This window comes from Podarcis bocagei, assembly GCF_964188305.1.
Source record: "Podarcis bocagei genome assembly, chromosome: Z".
NCBI lineage: Eukaryota > Metazoa > Chordata > Lepidosauria > Squamata > Lacertidae > Podarcis > Podarcis bocagei.
The window spans coordinates 45,630,885-45,646,585 of NC_138140.1; the positions used below are offsets into that span (position 1 = coordinate 45,630,885).

The 15,701-nt window shown below is 41.6% G+C and overlaps 1 protein-coding gene and 1 long non-coding RNA gene across 7 annotated transcripts in view; one reads left to right on the forward strand and one right to left on the reverse strand.

The window, feature by feature from the left end:
* Nucleotides 1–15,701, reverse strand: part of AFF2 (ALF transcription elongation factor 2) — a 393,570-nt gene that overhangs the window by 255,535 nt on the left and 122,334 nt on the right. The window lies entirely within an intron of this gene.
* Nucleotides 1,164–15,568, forward strand: LOC308578611. Its single transcript, XR_014004032.1, has 2 exons — nucleotides 1,164–1,226; nucleotides 15,341–15,568. It is a non-coding gene; the product is annotated as an uncharacterized lncRNA (long non-coding RNA).

The following is a 15,701-nucleotide window of genomic DNA, read 5'->3' on the forward strand; positions in this document are numbered from 1 at the left end:
CAATGCATCGGAACACTTGTTATTTATTTGTTGCTGTCAGTTGAATTTATGCCTCTCATTTTATCATGAACTGCAAGACTTCATAAAAGTGTGTCTTATTTCACTGATCTTTAATAACCTGGAAACCTGTAACACAAACCTGTAATGAAGCACCCCATATACTCCAAATTAAAAATAAATGAGTGACCTCAAAGAGCTTTTGCCTTCAAAGGCTCTTTCGTTTGAGTGGTTTGGTTTATATACATATAAACAAGGCGATACACTGGTAAAAATTTCCAGCATCTGAATGTATATAATGCAAAGGAAGTCGCTGAGCAGCTATTTATTCCAGGCACATGATTTAGCATTTGTTTATGCAAACCGCATAATTGGAAACTCTGTCCATTTTTCTGCCTGTGCTAAACATTCTGTGTATAAATACTTTTTCATAGTAGATAAATAGGGTTTTTATTTAGGTCTTATCACCTTCATATTACATATTCATTGATTTCAAAACTGCTTTAAACAGCTCAGTAGATGTGAAACATTATGAATTCCGTTTTGGCACCTTGGTATTAAATTTGCATATCAGGTCACGCACTGCTTGACATACATGCAGAATTGCACCACGGCTATTTTATTACGACTCACAAAAGATAGTCAGGAACTGCACGCGTAGCATCAGAAATAAATTAAAAGGGATAAAAGGCCCAGCACTGGACCACTTTTCATTGTTTAGGGATGCCTGAAATGCTTTATTTCTGCCACTCCATAAGTAAGAATCAAGGCTACAGTGCATTTTACTATTCCTCCTCCCTCTTTTACTGGATTTTAATTGTACAAGTTTAATAATAATAATAATAATAATAATAATAATAATAATAATAATAATAACGGAGCCCTTTCACCCAGGTTTGATTCCTGTTTCAGTTCTAATGTTTTTATTCTGTTGATTGGCCTGTAAAAATGGATAAGTGGTCTGTGACAAATAGACATGGTATATTATGCACTGAGACTTTCAGATATGTAATGGCTACTTGATTTCTGGGACAGTGTGGGGCAGGCGTTGTCAGTGTAATAATACTCTCCAGATGTCATTGGATTACAACTCCCATTATTCCTGCTTACTCATTGGATAACACTGGACCAATCACTATCTCCCAGGCTACAATGTTGTTGTGCTGATAAAATATGGAGGGCTTCATGAATGTCATCAGAACTCTCAAGAAGAAGAGCAGGATATAAAGGTGATCATAGAATCATAGAATTTGTAGGGTTGGATGGAACTATGAGGGTCATCAAGTCCATGCTCTACCAACTGAGCTAGGGCTGTTTTGCTTATTCATTTTTCAGAGTGGAAGGGTATACTTCAAAAATTATACAATTATCAAAATGCCAGTCAACTTCCAATTAATTCATTTTAGTTAGTGGCTCCCCGCATGGTGGTTTGGATGCAATTCCAATTTTATACTACTGCATTCCATAATCTTAATTAATGTCAGCTACATTTCAGTTATAATAATCCCTTAGTCAACAGCTACATAATTAATGATTTCCATTCATAATGTTACAATATATAAAATTATAAAGCTTCAAGTGAGGAACTCAAACTATTATCTTTATTCTGTCCTGCATGTGATAACTGTTATATCCATGGAGATTCCTTCTGTCCATATATGATGTTGTCTCTTTCACTTCCAAGCTGTTGTTTTCTACCTTCGTGGCTTGGAGCGGAACTGAATCTCTAAGTTTCTCAGAGATCTTATCTTTCCATCCCTTGCTTTGATGTCTCAGAGCAGGTAACAGTCTGCTAGAAACCATTCAGTCTCACTAGTAGAACATGTTACAGGTCTTAGCCATCTTTCTCTCAGCCTAGGAAAAGGTGGCAGTTTTTGAATGCACAGAAGATTTAATACTGCTTTCTACTTCCTAGAATCTCTGCAGGTTCTTATCACAGCCCCAAAATTCTTTTCATTCCAGCAAGAGATTTATGGCCCAATTAAAGTTTATCTTAGATTATATTCCATCAGTAGCACACACAAATCTCAGTCTCTTTTTCCTTGTCTGTTGTTTTTAAATGAAGGTGAGGAGAATTACTCTGTCTTTCCAACATAGTCATACTTGAGCTCCCCCTCCCCCTCCTTTTTTCATTTCAGATCACATGAAGTTTCCATTTTTGCTTGTTAATATCAATATTACTCCAATGTCCCTTCCTCACTTGTAAATATATTTTTATCTTATATTCTGGAAAGGGTTGCCGAATCATAAATATATAAAAGAAGCTTAGAACAAACAAACCCTGGGCTTCCCTCTCCCCAACCAACTCTCATACTGAAGACAATCTTATCTCAGGTCAAACTTTTGATCTATGTAGTTAGTATCTTCTGCAATATGTTGTTGCAACCCTTTCCCATCACACGCTGGTACTTTAAAGCCAATTAAAGATCCAATAAAATGGAGAACATTTGTTTCTTAATGGCAGAATAGGAGGGTTTTTGCCAGGCGAAGTGCTTTTGCACTCAGTGCCTCCCACATTCCATGCCGGAGTGGGAGCCAGGTACCGAGACGAACTGTGAGTGAAACCCATTCTCCCCATCCCCGGGGGGAATTTGAAAGGATGATTTACCTTTTGTCATCCTTGTTTTTTGTTTGCTGACGAACCCCCGCTGTTGTAGGGGCTGCCTCCATTAAGGAAGGCGGGACCAGAAGCCGTGATTGTGTCATGTCTAGTGATGCTACAACCATGTATTCGTATTTCCCTTATTTCTCAATTATTTAAAAAGTTGTACCATGCCTGTTCTACAAAACACACCCTTGTATACTTCCTCTTACTATAACTGTATATGTATAACTGTTTTGATTTTTTTATTATTGTATATCGATTATGTTATGTATTGACATTCAACTCCCATAATCCCTGATGGCTGGGGCTGATTGGAATTGGTGTCTAACAGGATCTGGAGTCCTGTGGTGTCGGGGAAAATATTAATATTAATACCCTCAGTTCAGGTTGCAATCCTATATCTACTTTCCCGAGAGTAAAGCTCTTTAAAATCAAAGGGACTTTATTCTGGGAAAGACATGTATATGATTGGACAGCTGGCCTCCTGTTTGCACACATGAGTTTTATGTGTTTTTGAGTTCTGAACCAGAGAACTTAAGAAAAGCCCTGCTAAATCAGGTCCATGGCCCATCTAGTCCAGCATTCTCTTCTCACAGTGGCCAGCCAGATGCCCATGGGAAGAGTGCAAGTCAGACATGAGTGCAACAGCTCTCTGCCGACCTGCGACTCCCAACTCCTGGCACCCGGGACATAGCCATAGTCCTCCCAAAAAAATTCAAGTCCTTTTAATCCAAGCTGGTGATCATCACTGCTTCCCATGGGAGTGAGTTCCATAGTTTAACTATGCACTGGGTGAAGAAGTACTTCTTTTATCTGCCCTGGCTCTTCCAACATTCAGAGGACTGTGGCAAACGTGCCCAGTGCGGCACTGGGAGAGGACTGTGCCTTGAGTGGGTTGCAGGGCCAATGAATCAAAGTCAATTTGCATAATAAATTTTGATAGGCTTGACCTTATTTGCAGATGATCTGCACACACATGAAAGAACCAGAGTCGTTCATCATGACAAACAAGTTCAAGCTCACCAGATGAGTAATTTAGCCTTCACACAGCCATCTTAAAATATAATGATAATCTTAAATTATTTAGCATTATTTATTTGAAAACTTATAAGCTGCTTGATCAAAAAGTCACTGGTGTATGAAGAAAATGATAGCTAAAATATAGGTGAAATCCATAAAACAACTGAACAAATATACATAATTAATAACAAAGAAAAAATCACTAAAACAAACATAAGTAATTAAATCATGTGTCAAGGACAGACTTCCTAAGACAAAAATATTTTCAGCAGGTATCTAAAATAATATAGTGAGGGTGCATGGCTAATGTCAATGTCAATGCCTAATGTCAATAGGCAGGAAGTGCCAAAGCCCATGTGCTATAGCAGTGCAGGAACAATTCCTTGTATGTGGCAGGTGCCACAGACTGAAGAAATCAAATAGGCATATATAAGAGGCAAGGTGATCCCTTAATTCTGTTGTTTTAAACTTCACTTTAACTCCATCTTCTCCAACCAGTATCTTTCCACAAGACTTTACTAGACTACACGTTCCATTATCCCTGACCATTTGCTACACACCTAAGGAGAGCCCTGCTGGATCAGGCCAAAAGACCACCTAGTCATACAATCATAGAGTCAGAAAGGACCCTAAGGGTCATCTAGTCCAACCCCCTTTAAGGCAGGCATCTTTTGCCCAAGGCAAGGCTCAAACCCATGACCTTGAGACTAAGAGTCTCATCTCCACCGACTGAGCTACTAGGGGAATAATGGCCAAATGGATGCCCCAGAAAGCTTGCAAACTGGCTGGGGCTGATAATAGCTGGAGTCCATCACATCCAGGGAGCTAGGGGCACCTGCTTTAGATTTTTTTTAATATTGATTTTTAATTGTGTGGTTTGCACTGATTAAAAAGTAATGGTTTAATACAACATTCTTTTCTGCAACTCATTCAGAGACATTTTTAGTTGAAAATTCAATAAAAGTCTAAAGTTCAATAATAAATAAGCAATTGGGGTTGTTTTGCCAGCATGCTAAGTTGTTGCTATGCTGAGTCTATCATTGTCATCAGCTCATTGCTGGCAGTGATTAGAACCCATTCCTTACACTTTCTCACCTCCCTTGTTTGGGATGATGGACCACACTGGTGTTCCAAAATTTCCAAAGAAACCCATGTATCTTATCTGAAGTACCATATTAATGGGCATTGCCTAGTAACCCTTGTTGCAGGGTGTGTGTATCTGTGTAGATATTACCGTATATCAAGCATTTCAAGGTATTACTTTACCGCAGGATGCTTTGCTAAATCCACACACTCTTAGCACTTCATAAAAATGTTTAATTTATGTTTATATATTCGTATTCAAAATGTTAGTTAACAGCCTGTAGGGACCTGGTAATAGGATATTTTCCCCATTCTTTTTTATGTTTATTAGCTACATTAATGACTGTTTCTGCAACTCTGCTACAAAGGCTCATGCTAATGAATGCCAATTAATTCCAAAATGATTTTAAACAAAGGGTGATGAGAATAACCAATCAACCATGGCAGTGTAAAGAGCAGGCAAGTCGCTCTGACCTATTCCCCCCCCCCTTCCATGTTGTTTCTCTGTTGACAGCTAGCACTGATAGTCCTCTAGCCCACTGTTTCCTGTGTACACACGCAAGTGTAACATTCCTTATCATTTCTCCCTCTCTGACACACATGTACACTTGGAGCAGACCAGAGAAACCAGAACTGATTTGAAATTTCTCAGGAAAAAAGTATTCTGAGAAATTATATGAGAATTTACTCTGCTTTGAGAGGAAGGGTCTGCTTCCAAACTATAATTTAATTGGGGGTGGGGTACATCTATAGACGGGAAAAGAATAAGTGAGATCAATACCTCCACAATCATTTTGCCACCAGCAAATCAAAAGGAGAATTTGTATTCAACTGTAAATCCCACCCAACATTGTATGTTGTTTAGGGAAGCAATGAGTTTGGATCCACACTCTCAAAATATGAACTGTAGTGTCCTCTCCCATAAGGTTTTTGAGAAATCGAAAAGATCCATGATAGAGAAACACTTTGTGCAAGAAATATTATGCATACATGTCCAACTGCAATGGCACACCAGCTTGGCTTTGGGTCCTGTTGTCTGTCTCGAAGAGCTAACCGTGGAAGGACAAAATGTCAACATCATCCATTCGTGTGGAAACAGAATCACCATCCTTGGGCCACCTTCAGTGTTCAACTATTAGCCCACATCTCATTTAAGTGCTACAATTAGATCTGCCACTTATTATTCCTCCTGCCATAGTTTCTCAAAGATTTCTAACAGTGGCCATGCATTGCACACCTGGTAGAAGATGGGGTGGGGGGAGTTTCCTTTTAAACAATGCAAGAGCTAACCAATGCAAAAACCTAATAATTAAATTACATTTAGCCGGCAGCGATTATTATTCTGTACTGCTCTCCCACCGAGGCAGCCACGGTGATACGATTTAAGCAGCAATCTAGCAGAACACTTTTCATTGCCCATGATTGTTGTGCTGAGTAAATTGGCTCGCATCATCTTTGACTCTAATTTGGGTTTTTAGAACAGTTAATTTGAACTTAAGCACCTACGGAAATGTCATTATCAGGAGGTGTCTGCATTGGAATCCTCTTTCTAGTGGGGCTGTTTCAAACTGGCTGGGCAATTCTGTAGATGTTTCTTATGCTCTCTAATGTGCCATTTATCAGTGATTTATCAGACAATGTCAAAGAGAAAGGGGGCTTTGCTACACACAACAGCTTTTGGCAACATAAACACCACGGAAAAAACTGAGATACTGTTTCTTTTTGAAAAGGTAGTTGGTCCTTTTACAGTGCGGATCTATGCTAAATAAGGACTCACTAAACAATTATTTGCTTCAGTTAATCAACTTGTTAACTGCAGATGAAGAACATGGACCATGACTGCAGCTTCCCCTTAGAAAAGGTTATTCACCGCTGATGGCATTGTTGAGAAAGTCCCAGAAACCCACATAATGTCTTCAGGGTCTGATGATTAGGAAGATATAACAGTGCATAGGATGGTTGCCTGACAGGGCAGCTCTGGGACCCCAGGTCAAAGAGCTGTACCCAACTAACTTTTATTCAGGGTAAAGGTAAAGGTAAAGGGACCCCTGACCATTAGGTCCAAGGTAGACCCATTTAAATTAATAGTCCTTAGCTTGTTGTGGCCATTAACTTAAATAGATATACTTTGAGTAATACTAACTTTGGAGGAAACCCAAACATATTCATTAAAAGTAAAGAATGGCATCCTGGAGCCAAAAGTAGACCACCTTCCTCCCACAACCCCAACATAAATTTATGTAAAGCATGTCTAAGGATGGAGTGCCAGGTATGGCATTAGAACTTGTTGATGGATGACCTGGGGATAGAAATTGGCTGGTGGCAAGTTCCCCCCATGTGCTCTAAACAGCAGTTGTCATATGTCAGCAAACAGTATAAAGCCAGACTAATAAAATGCTCGCATTCGTGTTTTAACTTGCTGCCTGTTAGGGAGAAAGTCAACTGGCCTCCCAGCGTAAAAAGTTCTACAGCTTGGGTGCAATCACCGAGAAGACCCTAACTGCATCTCTACATGTTGCACATCAGATCAGATTCATAAGCAGATCAGCTGCTGATGCACTGGTGCTTCTGAGATGCATGGGTAGGTTCATTTAGGCTAGGTGTCAGGAATCTTTGGTCCTCTAGATGTTGCTGAACTACAACTCCTGTCTTCCTTGGCCACTGGCTACGCTTGTGGGGATTCAGAGGATTCAGAACTTTTCACCTTTTGGTGAAAAATTATTTAAATACGGAATTTTTTTCAACAATGTGGGATATGTTTTGCTGAATTGGACTCTGATAGTAAGAAGGGAGGCTCTGAATTTGTTTCTGAAGTCTCACCCAGTTGATAGAGGCAGCCAATTGGTAAGTATGTGCTGAATTAAAAATGTACACCTCCCTTAACAGGCACAGGAGGCAGAGTGTCACTTTTCCTCACCGAGAGAGGAAAATCATGGATTATATATACGGAACGTTAACTGTATCAGGATGAAATACAAAGGAGTCACATCAAAGAAGCCATGTTCAAATCAGTGAATAGTTTAGCAGAAAAGATTGGGAAGGCAGGATGCTTGTGGGTTTTGTTAAGAGCAAGAGTGCTGACAGAAGTTGAAAGTGATTACCTAGTTGAAAGCAATTACCTAGCCTGATGAGACAAATTATAATGAGCATTGCTTCTCAAGAGCCAATGGATGTCCAGATTAGATACTTTAAAATAGTAGAATAAGTAGGGGACACCCAGCAACTCAAAACCTCAGGTGCAAATAGCTTTCCAAGTAACTTGTAGTTTACTTGTTTACAGAATTGTCTGGAATTTACGCAATCAAAGCTTGCATTCCTAGATGCCACAATGGGCTTTGCCTGTAATGATATAAGGTGTATCCATGTTGGGGGATGGCATGGGGTATATTCAAACATGGGAAATACTGCATTTGTTTTCCTGATTATAATGCTAGCAGTTCTGTTCCATGCCCTAATCTTCCTTTCACACTGTAGTACCTGTTGTGTTAGTTAACTGTTGCTTTCCGACCAATGTACTACCATGTCATGCTAAACTACATTCACACTAGTGGGCCTGGTGTACCACAGCAATGACTGTCATTGGACAATGGGGATTCTCCCCAATCCTTTCCGCACATGCATACTTCTGTTCCCCCATGATTTCCCCACAAAACTGGCATGAAAGAACTGGATGTATGCTGGCATACTGCCCCAGCCATGGGAGATAGACCCAGATCAGGCTCATTATGCAGGGTGAATAGATTCAGCCCTTTTCTCTGGCACTAATTTTCCAAGTGCAACTCTTACTCTTTGCTGATATTTCAACCCAGGATGCTAACAGGAGTGCTTTTTTTCTGCCCAGGGGGTGGGGGTTAAGTAGGGAGGGATTGCCGGCAGAATTAAATGGCTAACCCCTGTGTCACAATCCCAATCTGGATCTCTCACACCACTACTTTCAGTTAAAGAGAGAGAGAGAAGGAGAATCCCAGTAATGGAATTCAAAGGTCACTTCCAGATGACCTGCTAAATGAGCATTCATCCTGATTTGTTTGAGGGGAGAATAGACAATGTCAGCTATTTAATGAGCGTTCATCCTGATTCGTTTGATGCCATTGCATCAAAGCAAGTTTTATCCTACACTTCCCACCTGAAAATAGCTACAGTCCCCCCAAATGAATTTCATCAACCCACTCTAACACACTTGTAGACTATCTTCCCTCCAACAAAATTCATGGGGGGTTGCCCCACCCCCTGCCTGCATTTCATCCTACAACAGTATGTGAGGTACATTAGGGACCCAAGGCTGGATGGAAAGCCCTAATATGGGTCTCATTGATCCAAGCGTATCCACTACACTGACTCTATGAAGCTGTTACACCTGAGCCTTTGGAAATGGAAAATGGAACAAATCATAAAAGAGTGCATCATCATCTAGGTACAAAGCATTTCTTTTTTAATGCATGGCATGATATGTAGCAGTTTCATGTCTGGCCAAGGGGAGGGGGAGGCCAAATATTGCCAGGATCACAGAACACAGAAAGTCTTCTCTGGCAGAAATGTAAGAAGGCATCATTATTCATTCTGGCCCATATTCAATACAGGCAGCATTGCTTCTGCTCCACTGCGGTTTGACTTCTGCTATTAAAAAAAAAAAATGTTATGTCTTATTGTCTGCTGTGGCATAATGGAAAACTGAAATAACTCATGTAATTAATTATGTAAATTATGTAAGTTGCATCAGCATTATGTTATTCCATCTTATTCATTTAAATGCAAAGGAAACACACTGCAAAGGGTGGGGGGATATAATCAATTATGTATCATTTGCAGACTGAAAGCAACAACAGCAAATGCCAATCTTATTTACTGGATTGATTTCTGTTCTGGACATGGGAGGTGTAGCCTAACTCAGTCGGTAGAGCACAAGAATCTTAATCTCAGGGTCATAGGTTTGAGCCCCACATTGGGCAAAAGATTCCTGCACTGCAGGGGGCGGACTCTACAATTCCATCTATAAGCCAACATTGGCAATTTTTGCTTCCGCTTCTGTTTTTCATCAAAATTCTCTTACATTCCTCTTGCCATTCATGACCTCCCAACCGCCCCTTGAAATTGTCACCCTGTGCACCTACAATGTTTAGAAACAAAAATCCTATTAGCACCATTTTTATTTTTTACTACGCCTAGTAGTTGGGCAGGGGTGATTCCTGAGTGGGGGGGATTAATGGCTGGAGGGGAAAGGGATAAACCTCTTGCCCCTGTGTGCTCATGTTGCTGATAACCATCACACTTCCTGCAGTTGTAATTTATTTGAGAAAAACAAGAGGCGTAGCTACCTGCTACGCATGAATCCTAATGTGTAGCTTGATCCTTAGAATAATAAGATTCAAACAGCTGGAAGAAACTTGGAGGTCACATAGTTTGACCCCTGCTCAATGCAGGATCTGCAATGCAGAATGAAACAGCAGCATCCCTGACAGACATCTGTCTGAAATCTTCTTTCTTTCTTATTAAATCTGCATATTGCCCTTCATCCAAAGATCACAGGACAGCTCACAGTATAAAAATACAAAATGAGAACACAAAATACATAACGAAACAACAAATGCAAACTAAAAACCCCCTCCCAGAAACACATTGAAGGGGCCACAGATTGTTTTATCAGCCAAAGGCATGATAGTAGAAGGACATTTTTGCCTGGCACCTAAAGATATGTCGGCAAGCCTCCATTGGGACAGGATCTGACCAACGAGGAGCCTGCTTTCATGTTGCCACCCTCCTGACCTTTCTTGGAGGGGACACACAAAGCAGGGCCTCAGATGATAATCACAGGGTGTGGGTTGGTTCATATGGGGAAAGGCAGTCAGTTCTGCCACCTCCTTTGGGACGGACTGTAAAATGGTCTGCACTACTCAGAAAAGCTCTGCTGGAGGGACCAATGGTGATGGAATGGAGGCAGAAAGGTATACCTTCTTTGTTGTCTTCACTGCAACTAGGTAGGCTCGATTATGAGCCCTCACAAGTGTTTGATTGCATTCAACCACAGTTTTGCTCCATTCATGTTTGAGGCATGTTTGTTTCCTTGCCATAAGTTCTGGAATATACCAGAGAGCCAAGCAGGCTTCATGAAATGAGGGAGCTCAGGGGCCATCAGGTCAATAGTTCAAGCCATTCAGATGTTCCAGAGGTCATCCAGAGTTTCAACTGGAATGCCAGTCATATTAACCGGGAAATCCCCCAGGGTCATCTGGAAACGCATTGGATCCATCAGCCTTTGGGGGTGGACCATCCTAAGGTGTCCCCCACTTCCACATTGGGGTAAAAGGTGCTGAGAGCCTAAATCTCAACAGGAAATGATCTGTGCAACAGGCCTTCAAATATTTGAAGACTGCTATCATATCTTGTAATCTTCTCTTTTCCAGACTAAATATATCCAGCTCTTGCAACTAAGGATGCCAGTTAATTCCAACAAAGACAGAAATAGGAACAGAAATGTCCCATATGTGGAATGGAATCCAATTCAGCAAATATAATTGGTAATTAATGCTGTTGTTTCAGTTCACAAACAACACATAACTGATTACTCTCCCACTATTAGCATTGTGTTTCCTTTGCATGAAACAAACAGGGGGGAATAATGCAATGATAACCATATGTCACCACAGCAAGACATTCAATGTTATTTTGGGTGGAAGACAAAATGCAGTGGAACAGAAACAGTGTTGCATGCAGCAAATACAGGGCATAATGGAAAACAACATCCTCTTACATCCATACTTTTATCTACTCCTTATAGGACTTTTCCAAGCTCCTTCATCATCCTACTGAGTTTGTTTTCCACTGGAAAGGAGTTGGGGAAGGGCAAAACCACATTGACCCATTCCTAGAAGGTATAGGTCAAGTGGCAAACCACTTTAATCCATGCTTTCTAGGCACATGTGGAAGTGTAGACAAGCCCTAGGTTATACTCAGAGCAGACCCGTTGAAATTAATGGAGATGGCTATGTTAGGTTCATTAATTTCAATGAGATTACTGTCAGTACACGTTCAATACACCCAATAGTTAGTAGCTAAGTCATACTCAAACTAGACCCCGTGAAATCAATGAACAAGAATAACTTATGTCTGCTTATTTTGATGGGTCTATTCCAAATATGACTTAGTTACAACCTTAGTATACAACCTCCTAGGAGTGCATTGGCTTTTTTAAATATATAGCAACGTAACATTGTTGGCTCATATTCACCTTGTGATCAGCTAATGGAACAGTTCAAACCCTAGATCTGTGAGGATGAGGTGGGCTATTTAGGTGGATCTCTGGCTATGCTGGCTAAAGCTCTTCATCCTGACTCAGCCAAGGCTCAGCCAAAGCCAGATCAGCCAAGGCTGGGATAAGTTCCCCAAAAGGTGAGTGTTGGGGGCGTAGTACAGGAGGGCAGGGCAGGGCAGGGCAGGGCACAGCAATACTTACTCCCATGAATCCAGTGGGAGATACAATGGCAAAAAGGCTTGTGTATATCAAACTCTCTCTTAATGGCTTATTTCCCTTCTGCCATGCTCATGTCAGCTCAGTCTGCAGCAGCACCCAGTGTAATGTGTGCTGGATTCCTACAGTTTGGATTGCACTGTTAGACAATGAGATTCTTTGCACAGGTACTTCTGCCAAGCCAGATCTCCACCATCCTATACTTCCACCTTTGGCTTTCTTCTGGTACCTAATGCAAGACATTACATTCATTTCTCTTGAATTTCAACTTGCTGGTTTCTAACCAATGTCTCAAACTGCCAAGATCTTCTCCACATACACACCCCTGGAAGATAGCTCAATCTATGCAATCATCAAACACAAATACCAAGCACTGTAAATCTGATAAAGAGATGCAAAGTTCAATACAACCCAGAATCTCCCAAACAGTCCATATATGTAAACAAAAGAACACAGAAACATTTTTAAACAACAAACTTTCAGCTTTAAGCAGAATCCCATTAACAGCATGGATTCCTATAACATGTACACCAGGGCATGCTGTCTTATGTAAGCAAGTTACCAATAGGGAAGGGAAAAGAAGCCAAATATATAACAAGAGGGGTCTGCTTGTCCCCCTCCCTATGCCTAAGATTGAATGGGCCTTCTAACTGAGAAAATCAGATTATAAAAAGATCCCTTTGTCTTTTATGGTGCTACTCAGCCCTCCCAGCTTTGTACTCTTTGCAAATCTGTCATGCATCCCCTTTTCACTTTTATGCAAATCGTATCGTGTGTGTGTGTGTGTGTGTGTGTTTTGAACAGCACAGGTCTGAGGACAGAGCCCTGTGGCATTCAACATGAGACCTCACACCCAGATGATACTCTCTGGGTATGCTTGTTCAAGCAGCCAGGGGTCTACCTAGCAGGAGTATCGTTCAGCCCACCTTTCCCATCCTGTGTCATTTCATGATCAAAATGAGCTTGCTACCATTTTTATCCCTGTGCAGATGTTTTAAAACAAAAAACAAGCAACGTGCACAGACAGATCCATTGTTTATTTACGACCCCCATGACAATCAGTATGGCATATGCGCCTACAATGTTTGACAGATAAAAAGAGTTATTTACAGAAGCCGTGTTTATTATGTATGAAGATGCAAGCAGCTCTAGTATTTGTTAAGCCCTCCATTCATTCTCCCCAGAGCTGGCATCCAGGACAGTCGTAGAACGGCACAGGGGTAACATCGCAAATGCATGTCATTTTCATCTTGTGACTGTTAATTTTGGAACACAGTTTAGCTTTGCCATTTTCACATGGCTTCATTTATTGGGTGGGGCAGGGAATGGATGCTCAGCACAGGAATTTCTCTTAAACACACTGGATTTTTAACTAAATTCTTTGTTGTACTCCTGATAACTCTATTCTCTGGGCTTTGGATGCAGTCCAACCAACAACATCTCCCAAGTGCCATGCTGGCTACCACTGGGCATTATTGTAGTGGCAAATTCAGAGGTTCAGGGCTCCCTCATGGTAGTCACAACTATGTCCCCTCACAGCCACTCAGCCTTCTAACACTATACTATAATTATGCAATAATCATAAAATTTTGTAGTAATAATAGAGATGTATTACCATGATCATTGCTGATCTCTCAGCTCTATCTATTTTCTGTGCAAATGCTTTGGAGTGTTTTCCATGAAGTTCCATTGTATGTAAAAAAACAAACAAACTTGCACACCACTCTCTTCAAAGCACCTTGTGTTTTCAGTCTTCTTAAATGCCTAGCTTATAGAAAAAGTTTTTCCTTGGTGTCCTTTCTATGTACCTTCTCCAAAGTGACCCTAGGAACTACCGTATTTTTCGCCCTATAAGACGCACTTTTCCCCCTCCAAAAATGAAGGGGAAATGTGTGTACATCTTATGGGGTGAATGCAGGCTTTCGCTGAAGCCTGGAGAGCGAGGGGGGTCGGTACGCACCGACCCCTCTCGCTCTCCAGGCTTCAGGAAGCTATCCGCTAGCTGTGGGAGACCCAGCTCTCCCAGGGCTAGCAGAGAGCTTGCCTGCACCCAGAAGCTTGGAGCGCGCTGAGCTCCGCACGCCCCAAGCTTCGGGATTAGCGCAGTGCTCCGCTAGCCCTGGGAGAGCCGCGCGGATCTCCCACGGCTAGCGGACTGCTTGCGCGCACCCAGAAGCTTGGGGCGCGCTGAGCTCCGCACGCCCCAAGCTTCGGGATTAGCGCAGCGCACCTGGGGGGGAAATAATTTTTTTTCCTTTATTTCCCCCCCCAAAAAAACTAGGTGCGTCCTATGGGCCAGTGCGACTTATGGGGCGAAAAAATACGGTAATCCTCAGTGGCAGGCTCACTTCCTTTTACTCTGGGCTGATGAGACTAATAGTAGGTGCAATGGCCAAGAAGGCAGTTTCTGCAGGTGCTGTAGAGGGAAGTCAGGGGCAGATGGGCTCATCAACCTGGGAAAATAGCCCAACTAAGAGAAGGAAAGCTTTGATCCTAAACACCTGCTTCCTTGCAGGATATCTTTGGGAGAAGATAAAGCTAAGGAGTAAACCCTACGCAAATCCGGAGTGGAGTTCCTAAGATGGTTGAACAGCACCTTGTACACTTCCTTCCAGCAACTCCTACAGCCAAGCTGGTGCCAAATGGATTGCACTGCTTTCCTTTGGACCACAACAGTGAGGCAGAGAAGGGGGTCTTGTCATCTGGGCAGCCCAGGATCTTTATATGCACTATATAGGCTTGCACCCCAGAGAGGTCACTTCAGTGCCGCTAATGCAGCGGTTTGACTTCAACTCTGATGGCACACTCCATTGTTTCTCAAAAGAGATATGAATGCCAACAACAATTCCAAGCCGCACAAAGGGTGAGAAGGCTTCTTCTCCTGGCTTCTTCCCCCCTTTCATACTGACTGGGCAGCTCTAGGATGCTGGAGAGAGGCACCCTGCTGCAGAAATATTAACAAGTCTTTGACCCTGGACTATTCCATCTCTAATTATGGGCTATAGCTGCAGGAGGGAGCAGGAAGCAGGAAAGCATATAGAACATGAGATTTAATTTAGAAGGAAACCCTTCTGAGAAAACTGATGTAAGAAAGCTATATCTCAACAGCAACTTCAGCTTCCAAAAAATATTGTGTATAGTCTTCCTATTTCCTTCCTCTTCTCTCCAAGGAAACCCAGCTGGAATGATACTTGTGCACCAAAGGCTTATGGCTAGACATCTACCATCTCGATTTGGATTCAAAAGACCTCAATCAAGAAGCGCCATGCAGCCACTGCTTCAAATGAAAAGGAACAAATGTTTGCAGAAATTTGCCAATATCATTAAGAGCATGTCAAGCTGGTTTCAATTAGGAAAGTACTGATTTGCATATTAAAGAAAATACCTATTTCAATGTTCACCTGCTAAAACACAGGCAACTGTAGATGTAAGTGTAAAATGTCACTAACAACACATATGACTGCTGATATTTCTACTAATTGTCACCACTGGTGATATCCCTGCTTGTAATTCCAAGCATACTGCCTCCAG